Consider the following 25,249-nt stretch of genomic DNA (forward strand, 5'->3'; position numbering starts at 1 on the left):
GTGCATGGAGATGAGCAGCGGATTCTGTGGCATGTTATCAGCGAGAATTCCTTAGTGGACGTACCATTACTGGTAGAGCACCCATTTTCTATCAGATGCATTCCCCTATATAATATACAAATGCAGAAATTTTTCTACCACTAGGTGGAGCTTTAGTGTACTTTGCTAGTTCCAAGTGTACCATATGGTCAGACAAGGTATAGCAAGCAATTTATTTTTTTAACTGGGACTAAGATCCTGTTCAGTACACTCAACTTGTGTACAAACTGAGAAATCAGGGCACAGGCTTTGCCTTCCTCACTCAAGACTGGTTTTAGCTGGTAACATATTGGGAAACTGACCAGGACCCTTGTTTTCTAGATGGCCTTATTACAGGACAGGAACCTCTGAAGCAAAAAAAGCAACTAAGCATAACATGTGAATCAAGCGGCAGCCTTATTATTTGATTACTATCCATTAAGACCGTATTATATTGGCACTAAATGGTGGTATTATGTAAGCTAAATTTAAAGGAACTAATGCTTAAAATGAAAATACTCTGCATGTTGATTAATGCCTACTTGATCTACAATGTCCGAAATTGACCAGACTTAATACTGTATCTCAGTGTAATTATATCACTAGGGTAGTGAGGAGTGCGATAGGACCCCATTACTGTACCATAATATTACCGCCTAACATTTACACCCACTGCTATCGATTCCAACACAATTTTAAGATGGTTCAAGTCACTTACCGATACTATAAATTATAGAGGCAAAAGTTTTTCTAGCAGCGGGATAAGTTCAGGCTGGAACATCTCCAATTCCTCTGCACGTTATAATCTCCAGACAGTGGATGAAGTTGATTTATCCTAAATTTACCTAAATCTCCATTCTAATCCTCTGTTTGATTTAGAATTTCAATTGTCGAACAGCATTTCTATAATTGCATTTGTGTGCTGGCAGGATGGGTCTAATCCTTAGGATGATGAACCTTTCATTGCGATGTCTGCGTTATTCTGGGCCTCGCATTGTTCTAGATAGCGGCCGGGTCGCCTCTCTCCCCGGCTTCTCATAGCAATTATACAAATGCAGCCCGGTGATTATTTTGTCTCTTTCTCTTGTTTGACTTTGATCTCCATATAATTAGAGATTGATAAATCTAGTCCGACTCTAATGCAATTTATCAAGAGGAAATTAGAATGTTCTGCATATTAATGATGATAATAACAATAATTACAATGTCAATAATAACATATTATACATGATAGCAGCCTATTATAATAGAATTATGATCAGGGAGGGAGAGGAGGACGATGACGGACACATTTCTAAATATACAGACGAAAACAAATCTGCTCTAATAGAAATGTAATTGCAGACAAAGGCTTTGATCCTGCATCAAAGATTAACCAGATTATCAGATATTCCAGATTACAGGATGGCCATCGAAAGAGAGTATAAAAGGCATTGATGAATAGGTGACCCAATTCTCTGTTGGAAACTCGGATGATAAGAATTTCTGGATTATCAGGTTGTGGAACAAAGGAATTTTACCCTAACGTTATCTGAACCATATGGTGGCATGCCTTGCATGGTGCATGCCCTTGGGGCCACAACCCTACTGTGTGCGCCGTTGCTCCTTCCTCCATGCTTTGGTTTGTTGGTCTTCACACCCTCTCCTTCCTGCAGCTTTTCTAGGTCTTCTCCAGCTGTCTCACACTCATATGGGCATTGACTCACAGTTCTTAAAGGGCTGGCATTAACTAATGCACCGGTTCTCCAACCAATCTTCTGCCATGGACTTCAAAAGGGCTCTTCTCATGACCTTATGTGCCTGGTAATAAGATCTATTTGGTTCTAAACCCTGGAAAGGCCTGATCACTGTCTTTGACTAGTTAGTTTCCTGACCACATCTTGCTGTCAGCTGCCTGTCCTAACCTATCATCTGTATATAATTTTTGGCACCTATGCCTGTCCTGACCTATTACTTGCATACTGTCTTGGCCTACACCTGTATACCATCTTGCAAGAATTCCACCTGTCTTGACCTACCGCTTGTATTCGATCATGCAAGAACACCTCATGTCTTGTCCTACTACCTGTATACTATTTTGGAAGACCTTCACCTGCCCCATCCTTAGGCTGGGTTCACACTTCGTATATTTCAGTCAGTATTGTGGTCCTCATATTGCAACCGAAACCAGGAGTGGATTAAAAACACAAAGGATCTGTTCACACAATGTTGAAATTGAGTGGATGGCTGCCATTTAATGGCAAATATTTGCTGTTATTTTAAAACAACGGCTGTTAAATTGAAATAATGGCCGTTATTTACTGTTATATGGCAGCCATCCACTCAATTTCAACATTGTGTGGACAGAGCCTTTCTGTGTTTTTAATCCACTCCTGGTTTTGGTTTCAATTTGAGGACCACAATACTGACTGAAATATACGTAGTGTGAACCCAGCCTTAACCTGTATACCATCTTGCAAGAGTTCCATTTTCTACGACCTTTTACCTGTACACCATTTTGCCAGACTTGTGCCAGTCAGTAGATGGAATCTATAGACAATCTCATTTGGGTCATGTATCCATCATTGTACCAGGTGTTACTCAGAATATTCAGTATGTAGGGACCAGGCCCGGATTGGTAATATGGCAGACCGGGCAAATGCCCTCTAGGCTGCCCAACTGTCGATCCAGGGGCCGCCTAGTTCGCATTTTAAAATTCTGTATTAACATAAAACAATATTGCAGCGGCTGCACGCCACTGCGCTGCTTAGAAATCTTCTGAAGAGGGCCGCTTCCTGACACAGAGGGCCGCGGCTGCTGACAGTCTCATCCTGTCACAGCAGTGATGGGAGCACGCTGCTGGAAGCTGCAGAGCAGTCGCTGGTGGCTCAGAGGAGGAGGGGGAGAGGATAATCTTTTGAATGCAGTAAGGCAGCAGACAGCCGGCCCTGCGCCACTAGCACTGAGTGACTACTCACATGTCTGCAGGCAAGCAGGGGAGAAGAGAAGTGCTGGCTGGAGCTGAACACTGAAGCAGTGACCTCCCCTGCAGGCAGATTCCCCAAGGCCGGTTGGTAGGTCCCTATAGGGGCTGCTCTCCTCTGATTCCCAGCCCCAGACAGGTGCAGAAGGCGGGACCTGGGAATTGCCCAGGGAAGTCCACGCATTGGTTAAGAGTCAAGAAACACATAATACCTAAGATAACAATATGTCCCTGGTTTAGCCCATGCTTCTGGCAAACACTGTGACATATAGTTTATTTAGAGTGAACTGTTTAGCATACATAAAATAAAATAAAAGTTAAAAAAAAAAAGTTTTGTAGCCTGTAGATACCAATATGTGGAGCTTAGGAGCTAACAGCATATATATATATAACTCCATGATACAACAGTATGTAGAAACCCCATGAGCTCCCCCTAGAGGTGGCTGCAGGCAGATTTATTTTTTTCATAACATTCTATAACTATGCAGGTCACAAAGTGCTCTTTATAAGGGAGACCACCCCCTAGGTTTAGGGCCTTAGGTAAGGGCTCTCTATAAGGAAAACTGCTATAAAATGAATCAGCACAGAATATTGAAACTAGAAACATCAATGACAAACAATTACATAAAGCCCTGATCACAGGGGATCGGCAGATCTCTGGTCTTTTCATTTTTCCTTATTCCTAAATTCTTGATACATCTATAATACATGAGAGTCGTGCAGCCTCACAGACCGTGCTGCACTATGCCTCAGATTGTAAAATGTATCCTTCAGCGTCCATATTACTGGAGTCATCCTGTGTCATTCTGTGGCACAGCTATAAGGGACTGTGCATAGTATTAATATTTTATATATAGCATAGCCCAGGGGACAGCGAAAAGATCATTGTCCCTGTGGGGGGGTTTTGTGGTGAAAAGCCAGAGGAAGGAGGGCCGAGAATCCGCATGACATCCCCCGGCTCTGACATTTATCACATTTTTACTTGCGACCTTTGATAAGGTCATCATGGAGGATCGTGGAGCTCGCAGTTCTGTAGGAGATGCCGCGATTGGCTTTTACAGTGGACATTTTAGCTTCCAGGCTCCTTGATTCCAATCCTAAGGACAGGGATATTATTTATATGATTAAAGAGTGAATTATTCATTCTATAGAAAATTTCGAGGAATTCGTCATAAATGATACATGTGTCCTAGACAAAATAATTTTAGAAAAAACACTGATACAAAAGTGGGTGTAATACTGAATTGTAAAGCTATATAGCTATAACACACTTGTCTCCAGTCTAGGATTGTCAGGGAATCTTATAAAAATAATAGATAAATCCCAAATTCCTGTCAGAACAATTCTACCCAAACGGCTGCTGACACCCACCGCCAGAGGAACTGGCTGAATATGTATTCATAGTGCAACGTATCTGTATGATATGACCTAGGTGGCCAGCTGAATGTTATCTTTTTACCCCTTCCTAAAATGACACCTATGTATGTCAAGATGTTGAGTTAGGGTGTATGGAGAAGGCTGGGGGGGTGCATTATATGCAACAAGGACCAGGCTAAGGAGCTGAGAATGCTCTATATAGAGTGGGGAGCAGGCTAAGGAGCTGAGGATGCTCTATATACAGTGGGGAGCAGGTTAAGAAGCTGAGATTTCTCTTTATAGAGTCGGGAGCAGGCTGATGAACTGAGAATGCTCTATATTCAGTGGGGAGCAGGCTAAGAAGCTGAGAATACAGTATATACAGTGGGGAGCAGACTAAGGAGCTGAGAATGCTCTATATACAGTGAGGAGCAGGCTAAGGATCTGAGAATACTGTATATTCAGTGGGGAGCAGACTTAGGAGCTGAGAATGCTCTATATACAGTGGTGGGAGGAGGATTAGGAGCTGAGAATGCTCTATATACAGTGGAGGAACATACTAAGGAGCTTAGAATGCTCTATATACAGTGGAGGAACATACTAAGGAGCTGAGAATGCTCTATATACAGTGGTGGGAGGAGGATTAGGAGCTGAGAATGCTCTATATACAGTTGGGGGAGGAGGATTAGAAGCTGAGAATGCTCTATATATAGTGGATGAACAGAGAAAAAAAGACAAATTTGGTCAGCTCTCCTAGAACACCATTCACACTAGGCAGGAGCACGTTGCTATGGCTGAAATTGCAAACACACAAAAACACAGAAAAATGCAAGAGCTCACCGCAATGGCAAGATATAGACCCACTACAGACATGAGAAATGTTAAAAGCAGACTGCTAAAAAAAAAAAATTCCCACAAAAATAATAAGGCTCTTGGTTACCATTTGTAAACAGTGTAAACTACCCCACCATAATAAGGTGGCCCCATGCCAGGGTGGACCTACACTGTACTCTGACCTCTCCATGGCATGTGATATGCCTAGGCTTTGGGCATGCAAGATCCATCTTATACCGGCAAAAGTAATTACACCACCTGAGTGGGATAGGTGGAGTACACGACCAAGTAAAGGCAGCCACTCCCCCATCTGGAACACAGAAAAAAAGACAAATTTGGTCAGCTCTCCTACAACACCATTCACACTAGGCAGGAGCACGTTGCTACGCTACATTGCAGGATGAGGAGCTGAGAATGCTCTATATACAATGGGGAGCAGGGTGAGGAGCTGAGAATCCTCTATATACAGTGGGGAGCAGGCTGAGGAACTGAGAGAATGCTCTATATACAGTGGGGGAAAGGGCTGGCGTTCGCACAGGGCTTACTTGGGCAAGTGCCTGGGCCAAGAGCGCCTCTAGGGGCCCAGAGAGGATGAGGGGCCCGATGTTCTGATGTTCAGCCCCCTCACTGTAGTGCAGGGTAAGTGCTGAACATTAGAAGACATGGGAGCTGGAGCAGGACCTGCACAGAGAGAGAAATGGTAAAGGACCTGATCACATGACCCGAAGGTCCTCAACCTCACAGTGTGGAGATCAGCCAGACAGAGAGGAAGAGGGAGAAGTCTGAGCTGTAAGTGCTGTGTATGTGTCTGTGTCAGTCAGTGTCTGAGTCAGTCTGTCAGTGTCAATAATGGGCATTTGTGTATGTTAGTGGTGTCTCAAGTGATTATGCATAGTGGATGGATGATGGGTGCATAGTGGATGCATGGGGCCCAATGAGGTTCTGTCACCCGAGGGCCCACAAAAACCTGGAGCCGGCTCTGGTGGTGTAACAGGCTAAAAGGCTGAGAATGCTGGATATACAGCGAGGGAACAGGATGAGGATCTGAGAATGCTCCATATACAGTGGGGAGCAAGACGAGAAGCTGAGAATGCTCTATATACAGTGGGGAGCAGGACGAGAAGCTGAGAATGCTCTATATACAGTGGGGAGCAGGACGAGAAGCTGAGAATGCTCTATATACAGTGGGGAGCAGGACGAGAAGCTGAGAATGCTCTATATACAGTGGGGAGCAGGACGAGAAGCTGAGAATGCTCTATATACAGTGGGGAGCAGGACGAGAAGCTGAGAATGCTCTATATACAGTGGGTAGCAGGACGAGAAGCTGAGAATGCTCTATATACAGTGGTGGGAGCAGAATGTAATGTAGTGTTTGTAATATACATTTAATATTTTTTGTTGTTATCATGCTGTCAAACAAAGCTGAACTTACCAGAAATCCAGGTACAGTCTCCTGAAGGCAGATTTTCTGACTTGTGCTAATTGAAAAAAAACAGACTAAACACACGAATTCCGGCCAGTACAGAGAGTCACAGCTCAATGTGTCCGTCAGTCACATGACTGCCTTCTTTCTGTGAGCGCTCAGATGGCCTGGGATATATAGGACTTCCTGTTTTCTGACTCTTCCAGAAAAAAAGAAGTGCTCTGTTTTCCATTATAACAAAAAAAATGAATGTATATTGCAAACTTGCTTTATTTCACATCTATTTTTAATTTAGATTTTGAGCATTTTAAGGACAGGTACACTTTTAAAATGCTCTATGTATGATGAAGAGCTAACTCCGGAGTTTAAGGGGTTATCCAGTGCTACAAAAACATGGCCACTTTCCTGAAGAGACAGCACCACTCTTTTCTCCAGTTTGGGTGGGGTTTTGCAATTCAGTACACCTGAACTGGAGACAAGAGTTGTTCTGTCTCTGGTAGAAAGCGGCCATGTTTTTGTAGCGCTGGATAACCCCTTCAAGAATTCTGCAAGACCAGACCCCTTTAAAAACACTCTGGAACTAGAACACTCGAAAACGGAATATACTTACTCTGTTTGAAGACTACTACCACACAGGCCTTCACTACCACCTATCTTATACTGCAGGGAGAGGTTCCTATTGGTGGAGGACACCTGATGCAGCTTGTGACAGGATTGGACAATACAAAGGGAGACATATGGAAAGAGATGCCCCTCTGTCACACAATCTAGCAACCTCTCACCTCTCTATCTCACCTCTGCTACATCACTGACTCACCTCTGCTACCTCACTATGTTTCCTGTACTACCTCAACTTTGCTGTATCATGTGGGCATTAGCTCTGCTACATCATGGCCCAATTATACATAAGCATTGCATGATGGGAAAAGTAATTTTCTATCATGGATATAGACCATCTTTTTAAAAAACTTGTAACTCAGGAACAGCCACAGCTAGAAAGACGGGAGATGGCTAAAAATACTCAGGGGAATACCCCTTTAATCAGCTTATTGGTTATTGCTGATTCTCTATGTGAATGGAGCTGGAATCGCCATGGCTTTGCATCCTGAGATCTTCCTGTGATCTCCTCCTCATCTCCCGTCACCTTCGATACAACAATGGCGTGAGACATCATTATCTCCCCGCGTGCAGATTTTATTATTTTTTTGGTGATACTTAGTAAAGCTGGCAGATCCCAAGAATGTTTTGACCGTTCCTAATAGGAAGCCACAACACAGAGACTGTGAGACGTGTTATGATTAATTGCTAGACAGTAACACAAATGGAATATATTAGCGGAGAGATGACAGGAGTGACAGCCGGGAATGGGCCTGACGGCTACGAGACACTTAAAGGAATGCACAATTAGGGGATCTTGCTGTAAATAGAGAAATGAGGGATGGCTGGAGATACTATATCGACATAGCAGAGCTAAGCTAGTCATGTAGCACAATTTATAACGTCAGCACACTATGCCTTTTCATAGGCAAAGAAAGCCTCAGTGTGTCCTCATATATCTGTCGACCAAAAAACCTATAACAAAGTCAGTTTCCAACATTTATAATATGACTAATTGTTAAATTGATCTGTATGCTAAGTGCAGTGTCCTGGTACCCATATCCTTGATAAAGTTGTCATGTGGCTGAGGAATATCTTACTTTGTGTATCTTAAGTTGTGTCTGGGTATTGTAGGTCACTTTTATGTACTTCTATTTTTGGTTGTCACGCTGCTAAACCAGCATACACCGAGGTTTAATGAGATTGCAAGGCTGAACACTATTCTTTGGTATTCAAAGCCAGTGGTCAAATGTTAAGAAAGTAAAGATTTTGGTCACATGACCCTACCACAGGCAGTTTACATAAAAACTAACAGCCGGTTAGAAGCATCAAACCTGCTGCTCTGTTCCCATAGGGCTGTATCAATATGCCTTGACTTTATGTAATATGCAAATGAAGCGGTGTGGTGCACTGGGAAAGGGTGGATTGATGCGGTGTGGTGCACTGGGAGGCATGGTGGATTGATGCACTGAGGATTGCAGTCCTGCCCCCAGTACACCAAACCAGTTAATTTGCAGGTTGATTAAAATCAGAATTTATAGAGTAAAAAAAGGGTGTGGTGAACTCAACCTAGGGTCAGAGGGAGTAAGTTGGTTGTGTTGTGTTTTGAGTGCACTGCCTGGTTCTGCATCCTACAAAACCTGTGTTGCAATAAGGGGTTATTGGAAAAAGTTGGTAGGCTCTCTAAAAACACATATGTGACATATGTGTAGATTAAAATTCTCATTTGTAACGATTAAAAGCAGTTTATAGATGTACATTCACAAAATATAAAATCATATAAAATCATACAAAAAGACAATAATATAGAATAGAATTGAAGATGTCTCGTCACGGTATATAGCTGTACATGTGGTTTAGCAACTTAGTATAAATATTCCGTTGTGGTGCAGGGCCCTTGCATGCTGCAAATAAAGGTTTATTAACCGTTTACTCTTATACTGTGTTTACACGGAACGATTATCGTGCGAATTTGCACGATAACGATCGAATTCGAATGATAATCGTACGTGTAAACGCAGCAAACAATCAAGCGACAAGCGAGAAATCGTTCCTTTTGATCTTACAACATGTTCTAAAATCGTCATTTGTTGTTCGCAAAAAATTCGCAGATCGTTCCGTCGTTCACAGATTTTACCTATGTGCGAGATAGGCTTAAGCGATCGCAAAACGATTTTTCCGTACAATATATCGTTCCGTCTAAACGCTGATTGTTCTAAAGAAAACATTGTTCTTTCGATATAGTTAATCGTACGATCGGGCGAATTATCGCTCCATGTAAACGCAGCATTAGTCTAGTATATATAACACTCTCTTATGTTTGATTTGAGATAGTATCATATAATAATTGTGTGGTGAACTAGTCACCTCTCACCAGTCTCTGCTGTTGTGCGGGCTGTGGCAAAACGTTCTTTTTTCCAAAGCTACTGGTGGTATTGTCGCCCTCTGTAGTTTTGTAGGCTTTGCGGGCTCTCGGTGGCTCGGCGTCTGCTTGCTGGGAGTTGTGGATTTGTTTTTTACCACTCACTGTGTTTAGATCGGGATTGTACTTGCTCAGATATATTGCGGGGTCCGTGCCTGGATCTACTGTGTCCCGTGTTCTGTTTGAAGCTTGTGCATGCACATTGAAGTGCATAGGAGGCGTCCCCACCCCCTGCCATTGGGTAAGTTCTTTTTGCGTGTAGTGCACTCATGTGCCCTAAGTTTGAGAAGTTGTGCAAAGTTAGGGCACAGATACTCCCGTTTGGCAAAGGGCTTCAAGGTTAAAAGTATTTTTTAGGACAATAACTGCATCACCTGCCGAACGGACTGCAGGACAGATCTTGGATTAAAAGCAGCTATCTGAAGTTTTCCAAGATAAACAGCCACTATTTGAATAAGAAAACCGTTACTCATTTGAATTTCACGCGTGGATGAGTGCATAAGTGCAATACACGCAAAAAGAACTTACCCAACGGCAGGGGGGGGACGCCTCCTATTGACTTCAATGTGCATGCACGAGCTTCAAACAGAACACGGGACACAGTAGATCCAGGCACGGACCCCACGATCTATCTGAGCAAGTACAATCCCGATCTGAACACAGTGAGTGGTAAAAACCTAATCCACAACTCCCAGAAAGCAGACGTAGAGCCGCCGAGAGCCCGCAAAGCCTACAAAAACTACATTATATTTTATGTGAATGTACATCTATAAACTGCTTTTAATCGTTACAAATGAGAATTTTAATCTACACATATGTCAAGTGTTTTTAGAGAGACTACCAACTTTTTCCAATAACCCCTTAAAATCAGAATTTAGCAATAATGGTACTGACAAGGAAGGTAAGAAAATTATCTTCATTCCCAGCATCTCCCACCCTATGGGAACAGTTAGTTTCCTTTTAAGCTGCCCATGGGAAGATCATGTGACCAAAATCCTTACTTTTAGCGATCCACAATTGTGCTCTGCGGAAGTAGGGTGATGTGTCTTTAAGACTATTAAAAAATTTATATATATATTATTTCCAGGAGAAAATACATAGTGCTTGAAAAGCGGCCCCTTTAACAGTGACTTCCACAATGCCCCTTTAAGAGAAACTTTAAATATGCCCTTTAAGAGCGAATAGAGCGTTTTGATCCCCGCTGGGATGTGAGTAGTGGACTCCTGGGAGGGAGAGAGAAAGACAGCAGCGGCTAGGAAAGTAAGTGCTGGGTGCCGGCAAGTTTGAGCAGGAGGGTCCTGGTGGGGAGCGGCACACTCGGGGAGAGCAGGGGCTGTCCCGATAGGGAGCCACACACTGGGGAAGAGCTGAGGCAGGGAGACCAGAAGGAGGACAGAGCTGACACCGAGCATCCCTCTGCCATCATCCTCTTCAGCAGCCACAGCCCGCACAGCTCTGGGAGTCGGGTCGTGATGTCACCATTTTATCCAGGAAGTGAAGCCTTGATGCAGTAGTAAGTGCAGGGAAAAAGCTAAACAATGAGGCCATACATTGGCCTTTTGGGCACCTAGGAACAAATCTAATTAACACACTGACACATTACACCTGGGCAAGGTTAGGTACATTTTCTACTATTTTATATATTAGCTTATATTAGCTACTTCTTCGCCTATATTCACTGTTGTTCTTGTATTATATTCATGGATGAATAACTCTATAATGCTATACAGAATTGTAAATTTAGACAACTAAAGTATATTTTCCTTTAAGGGGTTGCCCTATTTTTTATTGTTAACAAAGTAAGGTTAAGACCCATAAAAAAGGTCACATTGGCGGTCTACCTGTGCAGGAATAAATGGCTGATGACATAGACTATACACACAATACATCCATTCTTTCGCTGTCCCCCCAGGCTCAGATTATCGGCTGCTGGTGGGTTCATGTTGATAAATGGGGCTTAATAGATTAAGCGGCTGCTGACAGTAATCCCATTATAAACTGGGTCTGTGAACGATTTGTGTGATATCATCGTAGCCATAAATAAGACATAAAGAAGATAAAACGTCGTGGTCACCAACAATGAACGGGAACGGCAATAATCAAAACTGTCACCATGCAAAGTCTATTATTATCTCTGTTATATGGGGAGAGAAAAAGATCAGCAATTCAGGAAAAAATGGAATGGAATTGTGTGTTGTTTCAGCCATAGATTGTTGCCTAAAATTCAGAAAATATGGATAACTGTTTTGGTTTTCTGGATGGAGGACATGAGCGGTGGAAGGTCAGGAGATTGGTGACAGATCTGGTGTAATGGTTCATACATCAACCACAAAATATTGCACCAAGTAGAAAAACATACCTGTCATAGAGACATGTCAAAAGTTTTGACCGGCCCGGGTCTGAGTGTTTAAACCCATACAGATGGGGAGAACGGGTGGAAAAGGATGCACTGACGCTCTTTGTCACGTGATATCAAGTCGGACACCATAGACTTACACAGGCTATCAACACTTGAAACTGGAGTTAGCAGCACCGATAGACCCTGGTGTACCAGTAGTAGATGGATGCACGCTGAAAGGCCCATCATCCCCAAGTGAGTTTAGGTTACTTGTCTAGAAGAGGTCCAACAGTTTTCAATGATAATCTTCAATCTTTTTTTGAAAGCCAAGCTTACATAGATATGACGTTTCGACCCCTGCTGGGGTCTTTGTCAAGTATACAAAACCCTAGCGAAAACATTTAAACCTGTATTTTACTAGGGTTTTGTATACTTGACAAAGACCCCAGCAGAGGTCGAAACGTTGTATCTATGTAAGCCTGGATTTCAGAAGGGGGCAGAAGAGAAGCTGGGGGGCAGGGGGAGAGGCTGGGATTCAGGGGGAGCAGTAGGGGGGCAGAGGAGAAGCTTGGGTTCAGGGTGCCTATAGCAGCAGAGGGGGGTAAAAAAAAAAAAAAAAAAATTGTTCCCTGCGGGTACCACCCTTCCACAGGACGCCGCCCTAGGCACCAGACCACGGGTGCCTAGTGGCTAATACGGCCCTGTCTGTAGGGGCTCAGTGTCTGGAAGTTACCTCAGAATTATCAATATTACCAATAATAATACCTGCATACAATATAGGAAACAAATATTATTATTTGTGACTAATACCACCATACCTTTACTAATATCCAGTATACTAAGACCAACAATACAAATATATATGTAACAAATATTATCACACCTTCACCGCCACCTCCATGCCATTACTAACATCCACTCTATAAATACCAATATCCCCCCATATACTGATCCATTTAGAGTTAGATACAAATGGTACACAGGCTCTGCACACCATGTAGGTGATTAAAGTACAGTTACATCCAGTGACTCACAGGGGGCATCTTTTATAAGTGACTCACAGGTGAGGTCTTCTCCGATTGCAGCCGCTCACTTTTCACTTTCCTCTCCATGTTGATGGGCCATCATGGAGACTTTGCCTGGACACATCTCATCTCCACAGAATCTGCCAAACATTTTAGACTCCTCACCCCAAGATCATCTTCATCTCTATACAAACTCCACATCTGCTTCACACAGTAACCACGCTTCCTCTGTGCCTCCATATAAAAAGTTAGCCCAAGTGTATGCTTCCAAATAGTAGTCTGTCCCTCTGTGCCCCATATAATAGGCTTTCACTTGGTTGTGTTCCCCAAATAGTATTAGGCAATTCTACTTTGCTCTCCTATAGTCCAGATTGCTCTCATTATAACCCGCCTTTGGTCTAGGGGCCCTGCCCAGCAGTCAGTGTGTGGGGATGGGGTTGGTGGTCACCAGAGGATCCCTCGACTCAGTCATCCACCTCATCCCTACACATTGAATGTCAGGCAGGGTCCACCTAAAGTGATACAATGCTGCTGCTGGCCTGCCTCTGCTTCCGATGCTGGGGCCCAGTCAAATGATGATAGCAGCACTGTATAAGTGTCTGGGGGCCCAGCCACTGGACGGTCATTGTGTGGGGGGAGAGGGGGAGAGGCCCACTGTAGGATCCTCTGGTGGCCCAGTCCAACACTGTTGCCAAATGGTATTAAAAAGCAGACTGAAAAGCAGTCTGAAAAGCAGACTTTAACCAATGTATAGCGATTTATACTAAACACTAACTGACCATATCTACATGACCAATACACAGTTCCTCTTATATCTTATACCCGGTTTTGCCAGGACTGTCCCAATTTTAAGGAGACAGTCCCAGCAAAACCATGTCCTGGGTATGTCCCGGGAAGCTCTGCACCCACTACTTTAAGCCACGCCCCCTGACGCCCCCACACCTTTAGCTATAAGTAGAGAAGAGCGAACCTCGAGCATGCTCAAGTCCAGCCGAACTGCATTGTTCGGCATTTGATTAGCGGTGGCTGCTGAAGTTGGATAAAGCTCTAAGGTTGTCTGGAAAACATGCATACAGCCACTGACTATATCCATGTTTTCTACATAGCCTTAGGGCTTTATCCAACTTCAGCAGCCACCGCTAAACAAATGCCGAAAGATCAGGTTCAGATGGACTCGAGTATGCTCAAGGTTCGCTCATCTCTAGCTATAAGCACTAATGCTTATAGCTAAGAGTTTACTGACACATTAGGGAACCATAAGCTCCTGCTGTGACAGTATTTCTTTTGGCTGCAGACAGTATCTGCCTCCAGCCACAAGGGGCCGCTCTCTCCTCCCAGCAAACAACATCATCCATGCAGAACAGGGAAAGTCGCTATGGTACTAGATTAACCATACAAGTGAGTATAGCTTTTTTTTTTTTTTTTTCGAATTACAGATGAAGGGGTTAGAAGAATGATGATGAAGGAGGTAGTAGCATGAAGATGGAGGAGCAGGGGGAAGAAGAAGTAGGGGGTAGTAGCGTGATGGAGAAGCAGGAGGATGAAGGGGTAGAAGTATGATGATGTAGGGGCAGGGGGATGATAAAGGGTGCAGTAGTATGATGATGGAGGGGCAGGAGAATGAAGGAAGTGGTAGTATGATGATGGAGGGGCAGGAGGATGAAGGTAGTAGTAGTATGGGGTTCATCTGCATCATATGGGCACAAACAACAGTCAGTCAGTAGAGTGCAATCTTTTGGCAACAGCCTGTATGCTGCTCTGATTTGTGTAATACACAGGGGATCTGACACTGGGGTGTGTAATGTACTGGGGACCTGATACTGGGATGTGTAATATTTTGGGGTGTGTAATGCTCCTTTTGTGTTTTCCTGACTGAAAAATTCTAACTGGAAAATTCTGGGAAAAAACACTGATGACAAGCCACACCCTGCAAACCATACCCACAATAGGCCACATCCCACAGAGACCACATCCACAATAAGTCACACCCCTTGTTGTTAACACTAAAGTGCCCCTGGAAAAAAAAATGTTGATAACTATGCTCTTGCTCTTGTACAAATATTTCTGGGGAACTGGAAGTTTTATGTTGTGTCTAGAGCCAACACAGCTGCATTTACTTCAATGCATCTGAACTGCATCTAGACATAAACCAAGGACAAGAATGGCACTGTTTCTATAGAAAATAACCACTTTACTATTCAAGATTCCAAGAATCAAAGTACTGTACTTTTTTTTCTCATTGTGCCCACTTATATAGTTATATGAATCATAGGTTAAGCAGATCCTGTTCCAAAGGGAAATATAGGAGACATCTCATACTCAGGAGTCCCCTGTGACATTAAACAGCTTATCTTAACATGGAGACAAGTGCTATTCCTGCATCATAAGAGGCTTTCAGTAATTGTGTAAGATTTTGACTATTGGATAAAGTCATTTCGATACTAAACAAATGTAGGTCATCGAATCACAGCTATCCATCTGCCTGCAGAGAACAATGCAATGGTCATATCCCTCAGCTGTAAGATTAGAGCCGGTAAAGTAGAGTATGGGTTATATGCTATCTACTATAACCTAGTATAAAGGAGATTATCAAGCAGCTACATCTGGCAGAAGAACAAAGTCCACCAAAGTTCCACGTGTTTGTGTAAAGGTCAGCATTGAGTATTATGTTTTACAGGGATTTCTATGGGAAGGTGTCTTACTACTTTTTGTCCACAAGATGACACTAACTATTTCTTTACAGTGAAGTGTGTGTAAGGAAGGTTGCCAGTGTAGTGTTGCAGAACGAGTGTCCACTGCTCCTTTTCTAGCAAGTATAGGTTGGTATCCTGTATATGGGCCTTTGCACATTGAAGAATAGGCGAGGAATTGAAGAGGAAAGTTTTCTGCTTGAAATCCGGCCTCTATTTAGCCCTGGCAACATTGGAGCAGAAAGCAAACGGAATTGACGCAAAATTCAAGCCTCATTGATTTCTAAAAGGATTTCTCTAGGGGAATCTGCCCCCAAAAATTGGCATGTTCTTCTGATGTTCCGTGGTAAAATTTTCCATCAAAAAAGCCAAATAAAACCTATGGAAAGGACCAATGTTCATATTTTACGGGCAGAATTTCGAGCAGATTCCATCCGCTATAGAACAGCAGAAGGGAACCTTTTCAGCTGAAAGTGCCATGAACGCCAAACTTTTTTTAATTTAATTCCGCGCAAACCATACAACATGTTTATAACTAAAACAAAAGTAAATGTGTGCATTTTATGCAAGACCAAGTACAATAGGTCTCTGAAGCCTTTTAATAATGTTATGCAGTTGCTACCAATGAAGAATAAAGAACTTGTTACGACTAATGTGACTTCTGGTGCACTATTCAAGCAGAGAGCCTGCATCCCTGATTGTGTGTCAGTCAGTGCCCACAAAATAGCCACCGGCAGTGTTATCGTTTGGCTGGTCTCCCTGAGAATTAGAGGGCCACTTAATATGGTGGTTTCCTTACAGAAGCCACCCCCTGGCTGGGTCCTTCCCGGAGAGATATCTGGCCAGTCCTGTGTTTTGAGACTCTTCAATGAGGCTTTACAGGTTCTTCTTTTGCACTCATGTTTCCCAGGAGGTAACGCACCTAGAAGTGGTCAAAGCCTGTTCTATCAAGTAGCTACACTACTCCAAGCTAAAGTAAAGTCCTATATATACGCACTTAAAAGCGACTATTTGTAACAAACCAATTCAAATATTCCCAAAGAACAACCCCCATCCAAGGGATCTTAGACAGCAAGTGTATCTAATATACTGTTAACACTTGCATTCAAAAGACTGTGTTAGCAGTGCTGCACTACAAGCTCCTCAGTAAAAGCATTAACTATTTAAGTACTTGGAATCTGTCTACCATGACAAGTGCCTGTGTAGCACTTCCTACATTTACCCCCCTGAGTTGCTGTGCCCACCCAACTCCCTATTTCTGAGCCTACCACAAGCCCTTCTAGAAGGTTCTCATTAGTTCTGTCCTATCAGGTACCTCTCCATCAATGGGAAACAAGGCCCAGGCTTTAGCTATAAGTCTGGTGAAAGAGATTGGGAACTAATCTGAGCATAACCAAGCAGGCACATACAAGAACAGAATTCTTGAGGCAGTAATTTCAAGGGCCTGGTCCTGTGGCAAAGAGCCTGAGTAACCTAGAGACTATCCCTACTTTAAGAAGTGGTTCAAGAAGTTGCGTCCCCCTCATGCACCTTATTGCCTACGGCTCTGTTCCCTTGGCATAAGCCATTGGGCTAGTCCCCCCCCCCCCCCCCCCATACAAATTCTCACTGAAGACTTTTCAAAATAGCCAAGTATACCCATCTACAGTCTAGATAGACTTTTAACAGTACTGTTTAAAGGGGTTATCCAGCGCTTAATGTACCATCAGCCCTTGCAAGTAAATAGCACCCATGGGTGACCACATTTAATATAGCAAACTGAACCAGTGATCCACAACAGGCTGTGTTAAAGGGGTTATCCAGCACTACAAAGACCATGGCCACTTCCTCTCCCCCCCCCCCTCTTGTCTCCAGTTCAGGTGCGGTTTGCAATTAAGCTTCATTTACTTCAATGGAACAGAGTTTGAAACCCCACCCAATCTGGAGACGAGAGAGGGGGGGGGGGGGAGTGGCCATGTTTTTGTAGCACTGATAACCCCTTTAAAGTATTAGAAATACATTGCCGCTTTCTCCTTAGCAACAGCACTACACTTGTCCTCAGTTTGTGAGCAGCTCTATTCTATTGAAGTGAATGAAGCCAAGTTGTAATACCACACAGGGGTGGTGCCAACTTCGCAAGGAAGTGGCCATGTTTTTCTAATGAATATGCCCTTTAAGCATTTCTCAGATGGGGCTGTAGCTAAAGTACTGTAGGGCTAGTATAGGCAGAGCCAATTATCCCCCAGTTAGTGGCTCTATGGTTGGTACACAACTACCACTACCAAGACAGTCTACAGCAGATGGATGATTAGAATTGTAGTTGTGAAAGCTAGAGACCTATTAGTTGGTTGAATTTGTGGCCTCCCAGCTGTTGCAAAATTACAATTCCTAAGATGCCAGAAAGCCTTGTCATTATGGGAATTGTAGTTTTGTAGCTGAGGCCACAGGTTTCCCCAATTCCTTCTTTAAAGCATAACATTTCAAAGGGAAACACCAACCATATGTTAGGACAAGAGATGAGCAAACCTTGAGCATGCTCGAGTCGATCCGAACCCGAACTTTGGCATTTGATTAGCTGGGGCTGCTGAAGTTAAATAAAGCCCTAAGGCTATGGGGAAAACATGGATATAGTCATTGGCTGTATCCATGTTTTTCAGACAACCTTAGAGCTTTATCCAAGTTCAGCAGCCCCCGCTAATCAAATGCCGAACGTTCAGGTCAACTCGAGCATGCTCAAGGTTCGCTCATCTCTAGTTAGGACCTCTCTTCCTGCAATGAAGATGTCATCCATTTAGGGCAACATGCACAAGGGCCTTCCCTGCTCCAGACCATGGTCATAGCCAATACAATACTGTTGGGTCCCATCTACCCATAGAACCACTTTAGATATGAGACGCCCATTGGCTGTAAATCAGCAAAGCTCAGACACATTAGAAGTCTCCAGTCCATTTATTGACACATTTCTAGGAAGACACTTCATGGATCCTCAGACATTGTCCCAGCTGACTTAGAGGTCAGGATACCAGAGACCTGATTGAAGTACTTGTCACAAGCCACCTGGACATCCTCATTGAAGTCACTGGAGAGTTTCTCTTTGATGAGGTCTCTGATAAGATTCAGCAACCACTAGAGGAGAGAGAAAATGTTGTATTAAGCCAGAATCTCATCTATAGTGTATAATGGATGGAGGGAGCTGGCCCTGACACAGGGGGAAAAAAAGGAGCCAAGTAATGGAGTATCACCTACCACACATCCTGAAATCTGACAGTGACCATCATGAGCCTTGGGCACCATGACAGACCAGAGTCTAATATGACATGTTCTCTAATCTCACTAACCCATTAAGACATATGGGAAATCCATCAACTGGACCATGTATGGAGAGAACTGCCCCATCTGTAAGAAGACTAGGGACGGTATATGAGGAAGCTTGGTTATGGTAGAAATTATCAAGATCCTAGAGCCTCACCATGACTTGTTCTTGACGCAGTTTCAACTCATTTGTTTGCCGCTATTTTTTGCACTTCAAGGATGTCCCCGTTGTTTATGAAAGACATAGCAGGAAGGATTCTGCGCAGAGTCTGCAGATGGGGGTTCAGAGCAGAATCTCTGTACCAAATCTGTAGTGTGAACAGGCCCCAGGGGGAAGCAAAAGGCTAGAATGGAGTCTTGAGTTTGCAGGTGCCAACAGTACAGCTCCTATAGCTTCTTATTACATCCAACTCACAATTTAGAGACTTAAGGCCCTATTACACCAAAAATAATTAGCTGTACTTTGCTTAATAGGACATAGTAAAAGGCTATGATCAGCCAACCTGCACAACGTCAGTTGATCATGGTCTTTCAACATGTTGAAACAATGATCATGCCAGCACTGGTCTACTGCTCATCGCTCCATGTTATAACTGCAGCAGTAGACTGCTGATATCAGTGGGAAGCCCAGGGTGCCTTTACACTGACAAGATTTTTTTTTTACGCCAAAGCCAGGAACGGACTAACAGAACAGGTCATAAAAGTAGTATTTCACCTCTTCTCAAATGCATTCTTGATTTTGGTTTTAAAAAAAAAAAAAAAAAAAAAAAACTCTGTAAAGCCACCCTAAGGATGATACAGGCTGCCCCTGCCTCCAGCTCACTATGTGCATTGAATAGCACAGGCAGGGAAGGAGGAGGAAGAAAGTGATGACCAGATAGGTCAGCACATGTTTTCCCTTCATTACCATGCACATGATATCTCCTTTTGTAGCAGCAAGCAGCAGCCTAAAGCCTCAGCTCTGCTATGCAAGCAAATGGCATCATATCAGAAACACAGAAATAAAGACTAGTTCTAAACCATCTACCTAGTGAAGGAGAGTACCTGGTCACAGCCTCACATCCAATGTTCACCTTGATCTCCACTACTTTGGCCATCACTGGAGTCAGCAAAGCCTTGTCAGCATTTGACATGGCCATGATGTTACGCCTCTACTTCTGATCAATTTGCAGTGATTCCCCCAGACTCTATCAGCCCCTTTATATAAGGAGTAATGGTGGATGATCAGCACATCTGGGATCATACAGGATCTCCCTCATAACCCGGCCTGGCTGATATCTTCTGGGACTGGAGTCTGAATATTATCATGAGATCATATGAAGATGGATCCAGGGACTTTTTCAGTCAGGTTTGCACTGCATTATATGCTTGAGTCTGCTTTAGGGCGGGTTCACGCTATGGAATTCTCGCGGACAATGTCCGCGGAATTCCATCAGCTGTCCGCCCGGACATCTGGGCGCCTTTCCGCCGGCCCCATAGACACCATTCTATGGGCCGGCGTATTCCGCTATACGCTGAAAGAAGTGTCATGTCACTTCTTTTAGCGGATCGCGGAATACGCCGGCCCATAGAATGGTGTCTATGGAGCCGGCGGAAAAGCGCGTGCCCGTGCGGGGGGACAGCTGACGGAATTCCGCGGACATTGTCCGCGAGAATTCCGTAGTGTAAACCCGCCCTTAGGGTGCGTGCACACTACGGAATTGCCATGTCACTTCTTTCGGAGGAACGCGTAATCCGCCCGTGCATAGAATAGTGTCTATGGCACGGGCGGAAATGCGCGCCGCCGTGTGCGGGGACGACCTATGGAAAACGCTGCGGGTTATACGCGGCAATTCCGTAGTGTGCACGCACCCTTATAGGGAATACCCAGGCTTAGAAAAACATGGCACCTTTCTTCCATAAACAGTGTCCATCTCGTCCCTAGTGTAGTTCTGGTTTTCTGAAGAGCTGAACTGTAATGCCACACACAACCTGAGGACAGGGGTGGTGCTGTGTTTGCAAGAATATCGCTGAACTTTTTAATCCTGGGAAAACCCCTTTAAAGGAGTTGCCTGGCATTAGACAATTTTTACGATATAGCTGTTGTGATATAGAAAACAAAAAAGAGCCTATGCTTCCCTGTCGTCCCACAGCGGCACAATAACGGGGTTTATTGCCCCTGTGTACTGGGCAGGACAAAAAGGAATATTTAATAGTACTAGCCAATTAAAGAAAGGCTCCTCCCCTCCTGGAGTATAAAGACACTCTCTCACCCAGCAATCATCAGTTTTTTATTTTTGTCCTGGTGTAGGGCAGGTCTGAATCCCCCCTCCTTCCCACCCTTTTTAATACCTTGCTTCCAGATCCTGGCGCTATTGAAGCAGTTTTCTAGTGAAACTTTTTCCGTCCGGGACTCCGGCGGCGGTGGAACGCTGTTTGCGTTCCACTTCGTCCAACTGCCGGAAGTGACGTCGATCGCGTCATCCTGCCGGCGCATGCGCAGTTGCGTTCCTCCTTCGTCCGGCTGTCGGAAATGACGTGATTCGCGTCATTCCTTGCCGGCGCATGCGCAGTTCGCCGGCGGGGACGCGATCCACGCCGGACTACTGTTTTCTCCTACAGGTATCCGGAGTTTTGTTGTTTCTCTTTCAGCTTATTTAAGGGCGCCAGATAATCAGTTGCTGTCTGTCCTTGTGGCTGACAGTGTGATAGTAGAGCTGTAAGCTTAAACTACCATTTTCCCACAGTAGCTGGTGATTTCAGGTGGGTCCCTCACCTCTGAGCTGCACCGCTAGTAGGATCTAGCATGATAAGTCCTCTTCTGTTTTCAGTATGTCCTCCCGGGAGTCTTCAGGAAGAAAATCCACATCTAAAAGACATCACCTTCAGTGCAGAGCATGCGGTATGTACCTTCTACTGCATTTAGAGTTGGAATTATATGAGCCTGAATGTTGTCTCTCTATTTAGAAACTCCACTGCCAGATGACAGTGATTACACTACCTGCCTCTCCTGCCGTCCAAAGATTCAGGACAAGAATGAACCCAACATACAGGATGTAGTGATCTGGGTCAAGGATCTGATGCAGTAAGCAGCTGGAATGAGGTTTGGAATTTCAGATTTATCTATTAGAGACTTATACTGATGTCTCTTAGGTCTACTATGAAGGATATGCGTACTTCCTTGAAGGAAGAGATGGCGGCTATGATTCCTAAGAAAAGGGCCAGAAGAACCCATAATTCCTCTCCTTCTGTATCTATGGAGGAGTATACTGTACTTGATGAAGTGTGCTCTTCACCTTCTCATAAAGAAGATGAAGAGAAGGAGGACAAATTTGTGTTCAATCCTGAAAGGATTGCTAGACTACTGAAAGCAATTCAAGTAGAGAATCCTGAGGATTATGGTGATTCCCCTGAGCCTTCTAGAGGCTCTAAGGGCTTTAACATTGATAAATTTTTGATGGATTTAATTAAGAATGAATGGGAGAAGCTGGACAAGGCTCCTCCCATAAGTAAACGATTTTGGTCTCTCTTTCCCTTGAACGAGGAACAGTCCAAGTCCTGGATTTCTCCTCCGAAGGTGGACAGAGCGATATCAAAATTGTCTAGGAACATATTAGTTCCTTCTGAGGATGGGTCTAGCCTCAAGGACCCCATGGACCGTAGGATTGAGGCCACACTTAAAAGATCATACACTACGGCAGCGGGTCAGACCGCTATTGGTGTGGCTAATCACGAGGTAACTAAAACTCTAAAGAAATGGGTAGCTAAGGTTCAAGATGACATAGACTCCGGGATCAGTAGAGACACTATTCTAGCTTCTTTCAAAAACATAACACTAGCAGTGGATTACTTATTTGATTCGGCCTCCCATCTTACCAGGTTGGGGTCCAGAGCTATGGCTTTGTCTTCTGCTTCACGCAGAGCCCTATGGTTGCGTCCCTGGTCTGGGGATAACCCTTCTAAATACAACGTCTGTAACCTAGAATACACGCCTGGAAAGCTATTTGGGGCAGAGCTAGATACACTCATGGAGGAGTTGTCTGATAAAAAAGGTAAATCTTTACCAAGCTCACGTAACTCCTTTCGGAGGAGACAACCTCGATCTCCCCAGAGAAGCAGACAGTACCGCTACAGAGGCAGAGGTTATGGAAATTACAGGAGAGGGGGCCAGTCTAAGGGTGCCAAGTCCCCCATCAGAAAGAAGGAATTCTGACGCCATCTTGGAGGTAGGGGGTCGGTTAGAGCATTTTCTCCCAGCTTGGGAAAATCTTGTGTTGGACCCATGGGTGATAAATATAATAAAGAGAGGCTATGTTATTCCTCTTTATCCCCTGCCTCCAGAGCGTTTTCTTGTTTCTTCCCGTCTTTCTCCCACAAAGCAGGTCATCTTGGAAAAATCCATCCTCGACTTGATCAGGATCAAGGCCTTGGAAACCGTTCCCCTCAGCGAGAGAGGTACCGGAGTTTATTCACCGGTATTTCTGGTACCGAAGCCATCGGAAAGATGGAGACTCATCATAGACCTGAGATACCTAAACAAATTTATTACAAAGAACAAATTCAGGATGGAAACGATAGGATCGGTAAAGTCACTCCTGAACAGAGGCGACTATATGGCATCACTGGATCTCAAGGACGCTTACTTCCATATTCCGATCTTCAAGAATCACAGAAGATTCCTGAGAGTGGCAGTTTACATCAAAGGTCAGTTACACCATCTCCAGTTCAGGGTTTTACCCTTCGGGATTACCTCTGCCCCCTTTGTTTTTACGAAGGTAGTAGCTGCGGTCGTTGCAACACTCAGGCTACAGGGAATAAGTGTTATCCCTTACCTAGACGATTGGCTTCTCCTGGCAGGCACAGCCAGGCAGCTAAGCCAAAATGTGTCAAAGACATTGACTCTCCTTTCTTCCTTGGGATGGATTGTCAATTGGGAAAAATCAGATCTAACCCCCTCTCTGACAAAGAAGTTTTTGGGATTTTTGATAAATTCGGAAACCATGAAAATCTCTCTATCTCCAGAGAGAAAGAACAGAATTCAAGAGGGGTGCCGTTTTCTGAGAGCTCCACGTCTGGTATCTCTCAGGACTCTAATGCGATTTTTAGGTCTTCTTTCCTCCGCAGCAGAGGCAGTTCCTTGGGCCCTATGGCACATGAGAGCTCTGCAGACGGAGGTTCTTCAAGCCTGGAACCGGAGATCTTCAGATCTAGAAAGAAAGATCAGACTGTCTTTAAGGACAAGAGCATCCCTTCAATGGTGGTCCCAGGTGAAGGACGGTTCCCGCATAGAAGAACCCGTCTGGGAAATTTTAACAACAGACTCCTCGGGCTCAGGTTGGGGAGCACATCTCAGAGATCTAACTGTTCAGGGGATATGGTCATCCTTAGAAAGAACCCTCTCTTCCAACGAAAGAGAATTGAGGGCGATTTTCAAAGCTCTGCTACATTTCTCGCCTCAACTTCAGGGGTTAGCGGTGAAGATAAAGACAGACAACATGGCGTCAGTCTTTTACATAAACAAGCAGGGAGGCACTCGATCAAGACCACTTCTTGCAGAAGTGGGAAGGATCTTAGAGTGGGCGGAGAAGAATATACCTTGCATAATGGCCATACATATCAGAGGAACACACAATGTATTAGCAGATCGCCTAAGCAGACAGATGACGATCCCAGGAGAATGGTCATTGAACAGATCCATTTTCAATCAGATCATCAGAAGATGGGGACAACCAGAAATAGATCTAATGGCGACTCAGAAGAATACAAAGGTTCCAAGATTTTGCTCCCTGTATCAAGCGGATTGCCCGGAGACCACGGATGCGATGTCAATTCGGTGGAATTTCAACCTAGCGTACATCTTCCCGCCCACTGCCATGATCCCCAGAGTCCTGAAGAAGATCAGGCAGGACCAGGCTTCAGTGATTGCGGTCATACCCTTTTGGCCAAAGAGGTCTTGGTTTGCCCAGCTCATCTCAATGAGCAAGGGAGATTATTGGGAATTACCGATAATACACAACCTGGTGTCTCAGGGCACCCACTTGTGTCAGGACCTACGCTCCCTCCACCTAACAGCCTGGAGATTGAACGGTCCATATTGAAAGGTAAAGGTTTTTCCAATAGAGTGTTGGATACACTGTCTCATACGAGAAGTGATGCCACCAACAAAGCTTACTCTAGAGTCGGTAGAGTATTCCACTCTTGGTGCTCTTCCAGACAGAAAGACCAGGATAATCCCTCTACTCCGGACATACTGGAATTTTTGCAGGACGGATTTGATAGGGGCCTTGCACCTAATACCCTTAAGGTTCAATTGG

The 25,249-nt window shown here is 44.2% G+C and overlaps 1 protein-coding gene across 1 annotated transcript in view; it reads left to right on the forward strand.

Annotated features, from left to right (window-relative positions):
* Positions 1–5,928: 5,928 nt before the first annotated feature.
* LOC138774234 (hemoglobin larval subunit alpha-like) overlaps positions 5,929–25,249 on the forward strand; it is a 32,755-nt gene continuing 13,434 nt past the window's right edge. The window contains exon 1 of the mRNA XM_069954932.1: positions 5,929–5,959. The gene's annotated coding sequence lies outside the window, so the exon portion shown is untranslated. The remainder of the gene's footprint in view (positions 5,960–25,249) is intronic.

The sequence above is a fragment of the Dendropsophus ebraccatus genome, chromosome 15 (genome assembly GCF_027789765.1).
Source record: "Dendropsophus ebraccatus isolate aDenEbr1 chromosome 15, aDenEbr1.pat, whole genome shotgun sequence".
NCBI lineage: Eukaryota > Metazoa > Chordata > Amphibia > Anura > Hylidae > Dendropsophus > Dendropsophus ebraccatus.